The sequence below is a fragment of the Corvus moneduloides genome, chromosome 2, assembly GCF_009650955.1.
Source record: "Corvus moneduloides isolate bCorMon1 chromosome 2, bCorMon1.pri, whole genome shotgun sequence".
Lineage (NCBI taxonomy): Eukaryota > Metazoa > Chordata > Aves > Passeriformes > Corvidae > Corvus > Corvus moneduloides.
This window is the reverse complement of record NC_045477.1, coordinates 12907351-12922371: the sequence shown is the minus strand read 5'-3', so window position 1 is coordinate 12922371 and position 15021 is coordinate 12907351. Positions and strand designations below refer to the sequence as shown.

Below are 15021 nucleotides of genomic sequence, written 5' to 3'. Positions count from 1 at the left end.
TCATGATATATTAAGAATATGACATTTTTAATCTTCACTTTAGGGAGTCATCAAAATTTAGGACTTAGTTAATGTGACAGGATTTGTATTGCCATTATGAAAGTATTCAAGACCAGATGTAATTATGCTTCTTCATGGTATTTACCAAGGCACATACACCCAAATTGCTCTCAGTTCCTTTAGCAAAACAAATTGTGTTTTTCTGCCAGTTGGGACTGTTTTCCATAAAAAGCTGCTGTTCATGTAAGAAAGTATAAGTCACCTAAAAACATTCTAAATTATCATTTTGTTTTTTTCAAAATTGTTAATTTGTGAGAGAGTTATAGTAATATTGAAAGTAAAAATAGAACAGCCTACTAGAGGTGGTTCAAAGTAAATTGAACTTCAATTAGCATAGGAAATTACTGTTTTATCTGTCTACTCTCTAAAATGGTGTAGAGCAATTAAATAATATAAAAATAATAATGGAATCTTGTAATCATAGACTACCAGGTTGGAAAGGACCTAAAGGATGGAGTGCTGGCAATAGGTTGTAAAAATAGGGAATGAAGAAACAAAAAATGAAGAAAAATGTATTTCTAGTTCACAATGCAGATTTTTATTGGATTTCACAATAATAATTTAAAACAAATTTATTTTCTGCACCACATTCTGCAGGAACAAAGTCTTCATTTCACATACTGTCAGCTTAACTGTAAGAGGGAATCAAGTTCTTCTAACTTGTTCTAAAAATTAGCATAACTGGAGAGGGGTTTGGAATTTGTTCTTGAGTTCTATACTCAGGCACAAATATTACAAAAAATCCAATCAAAGCATTCAGATGGAATTTATCAGATCCTCCTCTAGTCAAAATCATGGAAACTGAGGAAGATTAAATGTATCAGAAGAGTGTGCCAGCACTGGAATAGATTACATTTTAACAGTTTATTTTATTCTCCCTTCTCATGTGATTAAAAGCATATACAAAATAAGAGCCAATGAAGTGGCTACCTCATGTATTTGCAACCAGACTTTCTTTGGCGACATGTAGAGAATCTTAAACTGTTTTACTCAGTCTCTGAAGTCTGTTCATTATTGCACCATGATTTCTTAGTAAAACTACTCGGTCACTGAAGAGAGAGAATAATCATAACAAATACATTTTAGAAACATTTTCAAAATAAATGCATCTTAAGATTGGAATACTAGATTATTCTGAAACTAAAATTGAAGCAGCTTTCCCTGAAATTCTTAAGAGATTGAATCTGATAGCCTGAGAAAATAAACTCAGAAGAGCAAATTGTCAAGAACATGTAAATCATTTGGAAGTCTTTACTCGTGGGCTAAAAATCAGCAATGGAAACATTTTTTTTCCATCTCTCATTCTTTTGTTTCTCATTAGGGAAAAGGCTTTCAGAGCATTGTCAGCTAAAATGACCTATTTTTCCCCTAAAATTTCTTTAGATCTCCTCATTTGTACCTAGAACTAGAGTGCTGTGATTTTCATTGCTCTGTAGTCTGAGTTCTTAAAGTGTTTCTGACTAATATGAAAAAGTTTACTTACCTAAAAAGACTAATTAACTTACCTAAAAAGTCTAATTGTTTAGTGTTTCAATCATTATTCATATATCTACAATGTTTTGCCTTTATAATTTCTTTTTACACATACTTACTTACACAATACTTTAATGTGTTTTTACAGAATTTTTCATCTTGGGGAAAATTATTCTCTATTTATTTCCTAATATGTGGTAGCAGTGGTTTGCTGCAATCTACTTCAATATAATAAAATATTTATTCGGTTTCAGATGTGAAGTAATCTTTTCTGAGAAAAGAGGTGGAAGGCTATTTTGATCATTTTAATTGGATCAAAACATGTTTAAAATACTTGCTGTAAGTGCAAATCTTGAATTTTACTTTTGGTCTCTATTATAGAAACAATGAACTCTACATTTTCATAGCCAATGTTTCAAGCATAAAGGAGACTCATTTGATTATAAATGGCAGTTTTCAGAGGAATTTGTCATTAAAGCAGCCAGATGACTAAAAATAATTTTTTATACTAGCAGAAGAGGCAAGGAACAAGTAAATTTTGATGTTGATGATGGATGAATAAGTGACAACTAATGTTTCATTCAGTAGACTGAGTTGTCATTGTAAACATAGTTATTTATCTTTGAAATATTTATTTATTCATGAAAGATCCATTATTAAAAGGATAACTATTTATGAGTTTGGACTGATTATAGAAAACAATTTCAAGTGAAATAAAATGGAAATAGGGAAATGGGATTTTTGTTTTTATATGGAGTAGTCAACAACTGTTTCCCTGATTAGCATTGTGGTTTTGGAGTGTAGTTTATTCTCCATTGTTTGCAGTGAAATACTGCGTGATTTTATTCTGTGTTCTAGCCTAACTATGATTGCAATTTAATGTATCCATTTTCAATATTAATATTTATATTTCCAGAAAATGCCAGGACAGAATAAGACATAAACCCAACCAAAGGACAGAATCAAACTGACGTTTTCCTAGGCAAATGGAAGGTCATTGTGGGGAAAAATGGGATGTGCAGTTATATTTCTTCATTTTGGTAGAAACAACAAATGAAAGGAGTGACAGACTAAGTTCTAATAAAAACAAAGACATACAGTGCACACACATAAGTTATTCCACGCTCTCCCCAAATGGGCCAAGTTCCTGCTGGGACATATAAGTAAGTTTGTCCTACAGGAAAAATGAAAAAAGCCCAAAACCACCAAAAAAACCACAACAAACAACAAAATGCCAACCTCCAGTCTTTTAGCAATCTTAATTGTCCAAAGAGATACATAAAATCAACTTTTCAAAAAATGATGTAATTTAGTCTAAATGCAAGAAGATTTAGAGATTATTATTAGCAATATAAGAGTTGCATGAGATAATAGATACAAAAATCTCGTAAAAATAATTTTAAGTCTAGAAAAAACCATTATTTTATAGGATAAAAAAAACATGTTTATTTTATTTTACAGAAGTAGTTTATCTTAAATACCACTTAAAATATATGTTCCAATCACATAAGGTTACATTTGAAAATTGTGTACATATTTGAGCAACAGTTAGGACTCGACAAGGATTTTTGATTTCACTTTTTGCCACTAAACAAAATAAATTCTTGCTTATATCCACATGCTTTTTCTTTAAATAGCTGTCTTTCTCTAGTAAATTAAGAAAAAATTGCTTTATACTGAATATGTTCCTACTATTTGTGTAAGATTTCATATCAACGACTGGTGGCTTGAATGAATTTACCACTTGATTTAATGGTCTCTTCTGACATTCATTCCTATCTGTTGCTCTCCCTGAACACTTGTTATTTTGTTGTTTTGTTCTTTGGTGATAGTAGTGTTTTTGTGCTCTAATCATGAACTATTGTATTAAGTGTAAATAAACCCAGAGCAAATAACATCTCCTGTACCAAGGGCTCACAGTCTATAAATGTAACTGTGAGACTTTCACGTATTATTCACTCCTCTTTTTTATTGTTTTTCCTTCTGTCTTTTCTTTTTCACTTATGTTTTCCAAATTTATTCTTGCAGAGTGGAGCGGAAGAACAGAAGATTATTGTGGGGCTTTCTTTGTTCTGTTTGAACATAAAACTTTTCTCTTGGCTGATTTATAGAAAGGGAATAAATCAGTCATGAATACTATGACAAGAGACCTTGACAGTGTTTAAACACTTGCAGTAAGAGCCAAATAGAGGAGTTTTTTTTATTTTAGAAACTAAATTTATAGGAAATCTAAGTTAACCCTCAGTGCAGCAGATAAGCAGCTTTGGTGTCTGGTGCAGTCAAGTTTTGGGTTTTCAAATCTGAATTACACAACATGTGGGTTTTTTTATTTTCTAATAGCTTTATTACCACCAATGGAAGAACTATAAAAAGATCATCTGCATCATGGTAAACTCCTCAGATGTCAGGGAACTCATTACAGCTTGACAACACTTAATTTCTCCTGAAATGTTTTCATTGGGTGGATTTTTCTTTGGGAGAAACAGAAGTTGGTCACCATCAGGCAGGTAATGTGCTCTTAGTATCTGCACAAGTGGTTTCACCACGGAGAGTATGTGCTTCCAAGCTCTGTAACTGTTGGAGCAAAAACTACTGGGATGCTCAGAAAAGGTGTGTTTCTTTTTCTTTTTTTTCGCTTAAGCAAATCTCATCAGATTTCCTATATTTATATGGCAAGGTAGCAAAAGATTATTCAGTCTGTTATGGTGAAGTGCAATGTTTGATTGAAGTCAGGAGAGAGGATTTAGTATCACCATCTATTTAGGCAATGACTGCGTATGATGCCAAATATACAAGTAGATAAACAAACCATTTATCAAGATAGAAGGTTTCCAGCACAAAATCTACAGCAGCCTTAAGAAATATAGCTAAGCTGTTCCAGCTGATTTGAAAAACACATAGCTCTCCATTTTAGCAGATAGTAAATATGCTCCCCTAAAATGGTTGCACTTTTAGCTCAATGCAGTAATTTATTTTTATTTATTCATTTTTGTCATGGATGGGAATTGATGTAAGATTTTTTTTTTTTTTAATTTATTGGAAGATAATCAATGTCTGAAATTAATTCCAATTAGCTGCTGGTATTTTAAACTTTTTCTGTGGTAAGCTTAAAAGTCCTGTTGTGGTCACCATTTGTGAGTATATGTTTTCCTTGTCTGAATGAGGCGCTATGATGCACAAAAAATTGAATTTTTTAATTTTTCAGATGTGTCCACTCCATATTGCCTGTTATTTGGATCAAAGTGAGATGTAATCTAAAAAATATCATAGAAGATGAAAAATAATACAGCAGGATGCATTGTTCATTTGCCCTTCAGGAACATTTGTCATAGCCTCAAAAACAAATGTCATAGCCTCAAAAAAAAAAAGAAAAAGAAAAAAAGAAGAAAAATAAATACATAGATATATATGTATATGTATACATATATATATATTTATATATGACATTAACAACAGGAAAAGTTCTAGAGCATCATGTCTTAGCTTCTAAAGAATAAAAAGTCTACTTTATAAAATAAACATAAATATTGGTAAAAACAGTGGATAAGCTGAATTCACTTTGTATAAGAGGCTAACAGAAAAGTACAGGAAGATTTTTAATTGAATTGCAATGAAAACAAAAGGAGAGGATAAAATTCCCCAAGTTCTTCTATTTGTAAAATCCAGAAGCAGGAAAAAGAGGCATTCCTAATTCACAGGAATGAATATAAAAATCAGGAAAAAAAAGACGTTTTCCAAGCTACAGGAAATATAACATCATGTTGGAAATTACGATATAAAATAAAGTAAGGATTTTCTCCACAACTCTCACGCTTAGAAATCACAAGAGCCAACAACCTCCATAAAAAACCCCTTCCACTCAATAAAAAAAGTCATTCTTTAATCTGTTTTTGTTTTGGTTTCATCTATTGTGTCCGTGCCAATGCTATTATTCAAATTTATACTTCAATTTTAACTGCCTTCCTGCAAAAATAGGAATTATTGCTCTCTGGATGAATCTCAGTAATTACTAATTTAATTCCAAATCTTTGGAATTAATTTTTTCTCATTTTGAAAGCTGTTTTCTGCTGAGAATTTTTAGGATCACTAAAGTACCATTCTAAACTAAACTATTATGTACATCTCGAAATCCTGGCCAGATATGCTGATTGATGGGCTTATACTACTACTTTTCTTAGCAAGAATAAGTCTGTGTTTGATAATTGGTGACTGCAAAAATTGTGGAACCCACTCTGGTTGTAAAGACTTTCCTGGGGGGAGCTTTAAAGGGATGAAATGAGCCTTTGAAAACTGAGTAAATGGATAAATCTTTGATGTTTGCCTATGGGCTTCTTGCTAATTTCTGAGCCAAGTGAGCATCCATTTCTGAAGTCAGCCCTGTCTGAATAGGATGGGCCAGAAGGAACAGGTGGACCTTAGAAAAAAAGTTCAGTACTACAGATGGGTGCTTGAAGAGGTTGGACCAAGAGGAGAAATAACTGTGATGATCTTCAGAAAGACAGCACTTAGGTATGACATAGGTACTACTGAATTGCCAAGTCTGTGGCAATTAATTTCTGTACTTGATAAAACCGCTTTCCTTGGCTCATCATCCTGTTTCTCCATTTCAAAAAAGGTCAGTAAGAACTTTGTTTCTTTCTCCCTGCCCTCATCTTCTACCTGTAGACACAATCCAGCCTATGGAAATCTGTTGGAAAGAAACCATTAAAGTTTTTAGTTTCTCTTTCATCTCTGATTAGCTTTGCAAATTCAGTTGAATTCAATCCCTAGAGTTCACTCTGTCACCGTTGCCTTTTACTTTCTACACACACTTATCTTCATTAGGAAAGATGAAGGGACTGAGAAACTTCAGAACAAATATTGTAATAATTCTTATCTGATCTTGAGCATTCTAGTATTCCATGAATGTAATTTTTTCCTTTTTTTCCCTTATAAAATATGTCTCTTTCTTCTTACAGCCTTACATTAGCAATTAGTGATAACTTAATGTCTTTTTCCTTTTCCTTCTCTTGAGTTTTTTGCTGGTCTTAATACCTCAATTTTAACAGCGTGATGTTGTACTAATATATACCACATATAATCAAAATGTTATAGTCTGGCTCGTTGATAGCAAAAGGTATACTTCAAAGAAGTTTATTCTCTCTTGAGTAAAATCAAATTTTATAGTAAAAGTTTTTAGCACTCATTTTCAAATAAATCTCACACTAACTGTTGAATATTTTTTTAGAGATGATAGCTTATATTATTTCAAAAAGTCAGCATCTACTGTTTCCTTCCAAAATGAGTTTGTTTTCCCACAAAGAGTAAGACATGCAAAATGAAACCTTTAATTCACCTGACAACAGTGTATATCAGTATAGAGACACAGATTCCAGGTAGAAAGAAGTTTTCGTTTTGTAAAAATAAAAAGTAACAGTAAATAGATAATTAGAAATATGTCTTCAATTTCCTCGATGCATCTTCGCTTTGAACCTTTCACACACTTTCCCTTTTCTCACTCTTTTTATGTTCCCCATTATTTTGTTGGATTAACTTGCTTAGATACATCATAAAATAATCTGCTTTAAAGAATTTCACAGAAGGATTAATTCTGCCTAGCTTCCAGACTCTAATTGCTCCCAGTTCAGGATTTTGAACACTATCTGTTTCCCAGATCTGTCACCCTGTTGATTGCAGAGATCACCTCTTTGGTGAGCTTGGGCTACACAGTGAAAAAATCAACTGGGAAGCAGATGTGCATTATGTGTATTATCAGCAGTTTATTGAAAATCATGAAGCCGTGGAATTGTAGAACTACCGGGGCTGGAAGGGATCTTAAAGATCATCTCGTTCCAATCCCCCTGCCATGGGCAGCGACACCTTCCACTAGACCACATTGCTCAGAGGCCTATCCAGGGGTGGGGCAGCCACAGCTTCTCTGCCCTCCCAATTCCAGTGCCCTACCACCCTCACAGTCAAGAATTTTTCCCTGATAATATAATCTAAACCTACTCTCTTTCAGTTTGAAGCCATTCCCCCTTGTCCTGTCACTCCAGATCCTCGTAGTCTCTCTCCATCTTTCCTGTGGGCTCCCTTCAGGTACTGGAAGGCCCCAATTAGGTCACCCCAAAGCCTTCTCTTTCCCAGGCTGAACAATCCCAGTTATCCCACCCTTTCCTCATGGCAGAGCTGCTCCAGCCCTCTGATCACCTTGGTGGCCTCCTCTGGGCTGGCTCCAACAGGTCCCTGTCCTTCCTGTGCTGGGACCCCAGAGCTGGATGCAGCACTGCAGGTGGGGTCTCAGCAGAGCGGGGCAGAGGGGCAGAATCCCCTCCCTCACTTGACCACGGGGCTTTGGATGTCTGCAAGTGATTTTGAATCAGTGTCTGGCATACACTGACAGACAGGGCAGTTCTGGCTGTTCTCCAAGGTCCTTCTTTCCTGCTTCTCTCCAGAGAAATTAGGATATCCTGATTTATATTAATAATGGATGGTATAAAAAGTAGAGCATGCTCAGGGGATATTTTCTATTTGTGAAGGAGGAATGCAGGCTTCAAACTGGTGCCTACCATAAAATGCAAACCTGGTCTCCAAACCTGCCTGTTTTGCAATATCACTGGCAGGAGAACCTCTCCAGACCTGACAGGAATATGGAACTCTGCTGTTTCTGAAAGAGGGATTCTATCTTAAGAGGTTGTTAGCTGCCATGAAGAAAATTAACTCTATCCTAGCCAAAATTAGACCAGGTGAGAATGTACTTAATTACAGACTACAACATTTTGGTTGAGAAGAGGGAGAAAGGGATGGTCCAAAAATGTTAACATTTAGTATGGGTTATGAACACTCAGTCTCTCTTGATACCCTTTCCATAAATTGTAACGAGAAGGATCCTTTGAGAGGGTGAAGAGCTTGGATGTTGCCACACTAAACCTTAACTGTGATTACATTTATAGAATCATAGTATTGTTTGGGTTAGAATGGACCTGAAAGAACATCCAGTTCCAAGCTCCCTGCCATGGGCAGAGACACTTTCCCCTAGACCAGGTTCCTCAGAGCAACCATTTAACCTGGCCTTGGTTCTGTACCTTGGTGAGTTCTGTACTTCTGTTAGCAACAAAAATATTACCTCAGATCAATCTAATTTTAAAATATTCATGGCAAAGCCCACCAAAGGGGCAGTGTTGTAGAATTAACATAAAAAATTTTACTATAGGATCAGACTTCTTCACAGTAAAACCCAGAGCACATGTTCTGGGGAAAGGAGACTCCAGAGGGATCTTCCATAAGTCCCTCCCTAATTTCTTGGTGGAATTGAGATGTGGACAAAGGGAAACAACTCTGAAAGCAGAATCAAGCTGGTAGGCATTTTAGTTAGAAATACTGCTTAAAGAAGTTTCTGTCTGTATCTTCTAGTTTGCAAAGATACAGCTCCTTTACTGGGGAGAAGCCACACCACTTGTGGCCAACCTGGGTATCAAAGAAGTGCTTGTCTGTGGCATCTCTTGTTGACCCCAGGGTAGTTTATAGAAAACACACATCATAGCTCAGGTGATCTTTGTGGGAAAAGAAGACAAATTCTGCTGCCACTGGTACAGACATAAGTGTTAGGGACATGGTTTATTGGTGGACATGGAGCTGCTGATTTAGCAGCTGAACTCAAGGTCTTTTCCAGCCTTAAGGATTCCATGATTCTATTACAGTGTTTTCTATGAGTAAAATGGGGTTATTTATTTGCAAAACCAACAGAAGTATTGTTTTAAATTTTCCTGATTTGGTTTTTCAATACTTTTCAGCCATTTTGTGCTTCTTTTCTTAAACATTCAACTGTTTTTTATACTGTGTTTAGTAATTTTCTTGTGAATGAGAAAACATTGAACGTTCCCTCAAGGAAGTTTCCTAACAAAACACAATAGAGACACATGTTTTGCCCCTTGGGATGTACACAAAACAAGAAAAAATAGAAAAATTAAACTGAATTAAATTGAAACATCACACATTAGAAAATAAAAGTCAGAACTTTTGTATTTTTTCCTGGCCTTTGTTTCTTTTCTTCTGAAATGGTGACAAATACTGTGTGAGTTTCCCTTTATAACATATCTTAAAGGCTCCTTCAGTATTTTCTCATGTGAAAAGAGAAAATAGGAAACAGCATCAATAAAACATGAAGCATCAAATTTTGCATCAAGACAGGCATTAAAAAATTAAATTCAGTCGCAGATTTGAAACTTAGGGTTGTTATCCAAGAAGTTTGTGATCTGCTTTCTTGTTATTTAGTTCTCTATTTTTGCCCTTACCGGGTTCTGCAGGTTTTGCTTTATGTTTCTTTTTTGCCTTATGAGCCAGGATCTGCTCTTCCCCATTCCCAATGGCCTTCTGTCACCAATGATGTATCAAAAATGTCTCTTGCAAGCTCTTCTATATCTGCTTCCCTGTTCTGGCACTTGCCCAGTTCAGAGGTGCCCCAGCATGCACTGCCATCAACACATCATAAAGTATGGGATTAGAAAACAACCAGGCAAGTTCTGTCTTCTCATTAGCTTTATTTTAATATGAGAGAGATACTTTACACCAGTGGAGATTTACTTCTTATTACATACTAAAAAGACTTAAAGATACTTCAGCTAAAAAGTCATTAAATAGAGATCCTAAAAAAATACCAGCGGTCATACTGTGTTTCTGTTTTAAACTCTTTGAGAATTTATTGAATAAATCAAGATTCAACACTAGGCATCAGGTATTGAAAAATAGTAATTGAAATGGAAGTGGCTCAGAAAAAGAGGATTCATTGAAATTCTACTCAGCACACATTGCATGATCAAAAATACAATCAAAAAGACAAGCTAAAATAAGACATGCCATAGACTAGAGAAGATGTTATGAAAATACGTTTCAAAATCTTTACCCCATATAATAATTTTGAAAAGTAGATAGATAGACTACACAGATACAATTACCTTATCTGCCATCAAATAAATAGGAACAAGTTTATCTTTGAGTCTTTTATTATATGCTGATGAATATACACTTATGATAGAGTAATTTCAAAAATCTTTTGATTAGTTGTCTGAATCCTGTGTTCTAGTTTTCAAGACCACTGTGAAAGGATTTCTTTTTCTTACTTTCATCTGATTTTGCCATCTCCTTTTTTTTTTTTTTTTTTTTTTTTTTTTAAGGAGACATTCCACAGGCTTTTGTAGAGACCTAATAGAATAATTTTTTTCAGTCTATGGACTAAACCCAGGTTACACAAAATAAGTTACAGCTATGATGATTCATTTATTCTGCCAGTTCCATACAGGAACTGAGTGATGATAGATTGTTAATTTGGTTTAATCCTCCAGTTGATTTCTGGATGGGTAATTTTAGATTTCAGATATCTCATTCTCTAGAATATATATATTCAGGTTAATCAATCTGCTGCTGATATCTTGATTTTCAATTTTGGCTCATATTAAAAAATCAAATTTTGAGGAAAAAATCCTGAAATTATTGTTACATAGATTTTTCAATATGTTTTAAAGTTAATTTCTTTTATAAAAGGTCAAAGAAAATCTTGGATATGCTGAATTCATCAAATTTGGAAAAAAAACCCCAACAAAACAACAAACCAAAACCAAAATTAAACAAACCTAGTAAAGTAAGTTATTTCTTTATAGGATGATTTCACATTCATGCCTCAGAAGAAATTTAAAGAGATTCTTAATTCCTTGTTACCATATCAAGAAGTGCAAGGATCTTTTCAGTTATGAGTAAAATCTAATTTTGGCAAGCCATGATAAGAATACTATTCAAATTATTTTCCTGTTTTATCTTCTGTCTCAACCAATACTAATAATCGGAATATAATCCTATGATTGGTTGCATATTTATTGGCAGCATTTCCTTGCTTCTTCCAAAACATGGAGTTTAGAGTAATCTTTGAGTTTGTTTTTGTAAAGTGCTTGGTGCTATACAGTATAAAAAGGAAAATGTGTTCTTGTCATAAGCAGTCAAAATAAACAGTACAAATCAGATACAAGATGAACCAGATGACCTGCAGAGCTCTATAAAGAGATATATCCACTTATTCTTTCTCATTTTAGCTTAATAGATGACTCTCTTTTCAATAAGTTTTTTAGGAGATTTTTTTTGTGAAGAGTGCAGCTGAGCAGATCAATTTATTTTCATAGGGGATCAAACACAATTGGTGCTTTGCAGTTCAAAGTTTGCCCTATGGCAGAAGGAAGTGGGTTCAGGGAGGGGAGCAGAAGCCTTGTGTGGTTGATTTTCTCACGGGACATCAAGCAAAATTATCAAAAGCAGATGATCCAGGGAGAATTTTTAAAACCAACATTGAGAAATGAAATTATGAACATAAAGCACAAAATACAAGAGGTTTTGTATGTGGTTTGTACATACGAATACTGCGTTTCTAAAGCTAATAGATACCCCTTTTAAATTTGAGTTTTAACTGTTACAGTAAATAAAATGTCCCAAAATTCAGAGACTATCTGTTGCATAATAAAAGCAAAGTAAGGTGATTAGGACTCCATTGATAAAAGGTGTTTGTCTGTTTTTTCATAGCTGGTCCTTGAAAAACATGCTCACCCTTGATATTTTTTTAAATTATTTTTTGTAATTGTTTCCAATATAAATGCTGTAATTTTTGATTTACTATGTAGGAGGAACATCCTGTGTTTTCAGTAACAAATTTTTCCATAAAATGGCTGTTTGGAATGCATTAATCAGTTTACATGAGTGTCAAATACAAGCAATTTTTCACAGTGAGTTTACACCAAAACAAAACCTAGATCCATCCCATCCTTTTTTTCATTAAAGTATAGTTATAATATGACTGTTTTGTAGCATTTGTAGTGCTCTCATCACTTTGCTTCTCAGGGTTCATCACCAGTTACACATAGAACATAATACAAGTCTGTTTCTCGTTCCAGAAATTCAAACCTAATTCGAACTACACTTTTCCAACAAGTTTTTTGAATATTCTTGGCTATTACCTCATTTTTATCCAGGTCTGTACTTTCTCATTTCCAGCAGTATCCCAAATCAGAACTGACAAGAGAATATAGGAAAAGTTTTGTACTGTCGCATCATATTTAGTCAGAAGGAAGACATGGCACAAGTAGTATGTTCTCATTCTCTATAAATCTTGCAATGGAGATATAGCTGCTGATTCTGTGTGGCACACTCAGGCCTTTTGTGAAACCTGCAGAAACACAGAAACAGGCCTGAAATATCTCACCTAATTATAAAGAGCCATTCCTCTGTGAAGAGGGTAGGGATGGACAGGTACTTAAATAGCTTGGAAAGGGGGAGAAAATATGCTCAGAGTTCTTAACTATTGGGCTCCTCTCTTTATCATTTAAGGGCACATTAACTTTCTCTTAATCATATCTGTTTATTTGTCGTCGTACATACTATAGATAACAACTATTTAATGAAGCCAGTGTGTCCTTTCAGCAAGTCCATACAAAAGTATTGAATACACATTTTACAAAATATTTATTTGTTTGTTTTAAAAAGTCTTTATGATCTATTTCCTCCCTTTCTGCTGTTACACATCTCATTAAATCTAGTCTTACTGTTTTCTTCAGCAGTTTTATTCTATTATCTTCATTACTATACAATGAACTGGAATGTCATTTCTATATTTATATGATATTTTAGCTAATAAACCTGTTTTTTTGAGACTTGTTGAAGCTTCAATATTCTACTAATGCTTGAGAGTCTATATCTGAAATTATTTCTACAGCAGACACTGATAAGGAGTGTTTAGAAGTCTAACAGTATAGCCTATTGTTCTTATCAGAAAAGATAAGCCAGTATTTTAGATGAGATAAATGAGTGTAGTTCTACCAAAGTCAATTAAAGTACATGAATTTTGTAGCTATGACTGAGGGCAAAATTCAATCATCAGAGTACAAAACCAAAAACACTCTCGTCAATCAAGAGGGGGACTGAAAGATAATTCTACTTTGAGATATAAACAAACTTTATTGCTCTATCAGATCTCACTTAGCCTTCATATTGCTGTATTTCATCTGAAAAGAGCAACAAATATTTAACTCTGACAGCTTTTATCAAAGATATGTATCTCATGTAAGGGAAAAACCCCAAATCCACAAAAGCAAAATCAAATAACCAAAAAGAGTTAAAAATGAAATTGTTCCTATACGGAAGACATTTATTTGCATGTGTTGTATCTGGATATATATACATATATACTAGAGAATTTGAAATATCTGTCATGGGAATGTTTTGAAGACTGGCAAAACTATATTTTAAACTGTAAAATTTTATTAAATTAATTTTTTACCAACATTTTTCTTGCTAGTTGACACTCTATACGTTATTAGTCATCATCATGATCTGAACAAAATTTTTTGTCTTTAGCAGTTAAATTTTAAATTAGCTGTGAGGCCACACCACCATGGGGCCATATGGTTATCACTGATGGCTGGGGTCTTCGGTGGTTCTTTGCCAAGTTTGAGTTTTCTTTACAGCTCCTTGGTGGAAGAAGTCAAAACTTAGGTGGGATTGTCTTCCCTGAGTTTCCTTGCTGATATCTGGTGTTTGATACTATCAAAAGAAATGCCATTTGCTTCCTGTATCTTTTATTCTTTTTTTGATGCCAGTCATCCTCTGCTTTCAGCAGCATTTCCTGCCCATTTGTCCTTCATCTTTATCTTCTTCTCTGTCTTGCAGCTTTTGGTTCCTTGGACACCTCCTATATGCCACAACACCCATCCTTGTTTGCTCCTTTGGGGGTCACATTGCTCATCTGCTTATGTGACACATTCATGAATGAAGTTGCCATCATAGTGGTACAAAATACACGACGTGGTTTGTTCCATTTCCACAGTACTTTTATATTCAGGTTCAGAGCAAGTCGTCCTGATGAGTATATTTATAATTTACTACTGTCTGTTTTGGATACATATATGCTGGAAAGAGGTATAATACATTAAGACACCATACTGAAGGATTTTTTCAATGGTTTAAGGTTTATTTGAAATTACTTTCTGCAGCTTTTTCCAATGAACAGTAATGTAGAAGAGTTTCTAGAAGCATGCTTCACTTTTTCTCTTTCTTGGTCTCACCAGTAAAAAGTTTTCAAGCACTTGCACATGTTGATGAAGTCCCAGTTTCAGAATTCAGAGCACATCTCTTTATAAGGTGCTTTATATTCAGCCAGTGCTATTCAAGAAGTGTATTTTAAATCAGTCATATCTTATCAAGGCAATTTATATTGCCCTCCTACAAGTGTGGAATTGATTTACAGTAAGTGTCTTTACCTCATAAAATAGCTAAATGAGTTTTCTGCTTCAGAAGTGCTTAAATCATGCCACTTCCTCCATTTTCGAAACAATTTATGTTTTCAGACACACAAACATAATGGCATCAAAATCTGTTAATTGTGGTATCTCTCTTTACATGCTCTTTATTTATATCCCTGTTTGGTTTAATCTTTTTTATTGTCTTTCAAAACTCTTTTTCGCATTATATCTGTAT

At 34.3% G+C, this 15021-nt stretch overlaps 1 long non-coding RNA gene across 2 annotated transcripts in view; it reads right to left on the bottom strand.

Moving 5' to 3' along the window:
• Window positions 1-13702, bottom strand: part of LOC116438454 — a 32712-nt gene extending 19010 nt beyond the window's left edge. The window contains exons 1-3 of one of the 2 annotated variants that reach the window (XR_004237758.1): window positions 12507-13702; window positions 9807-9983; window positions 2960-6220 (exon numbers count right to left, since the gene is read on the bottom strand). This is a non-coding gene — a long non-coding RNA (uncharacterized LOC116438454). Of the gene's footprint in view, window positions 1-2959; window positions 6221-9806; window positions 9984-12506 lie in introns of those variants that run through there. The other variant, XR_004237760.1, reaches the window with a different exon arrangement.
• Between the last annotated feature and the right edge of the window lie 1319 nt (window positions 13703-15021).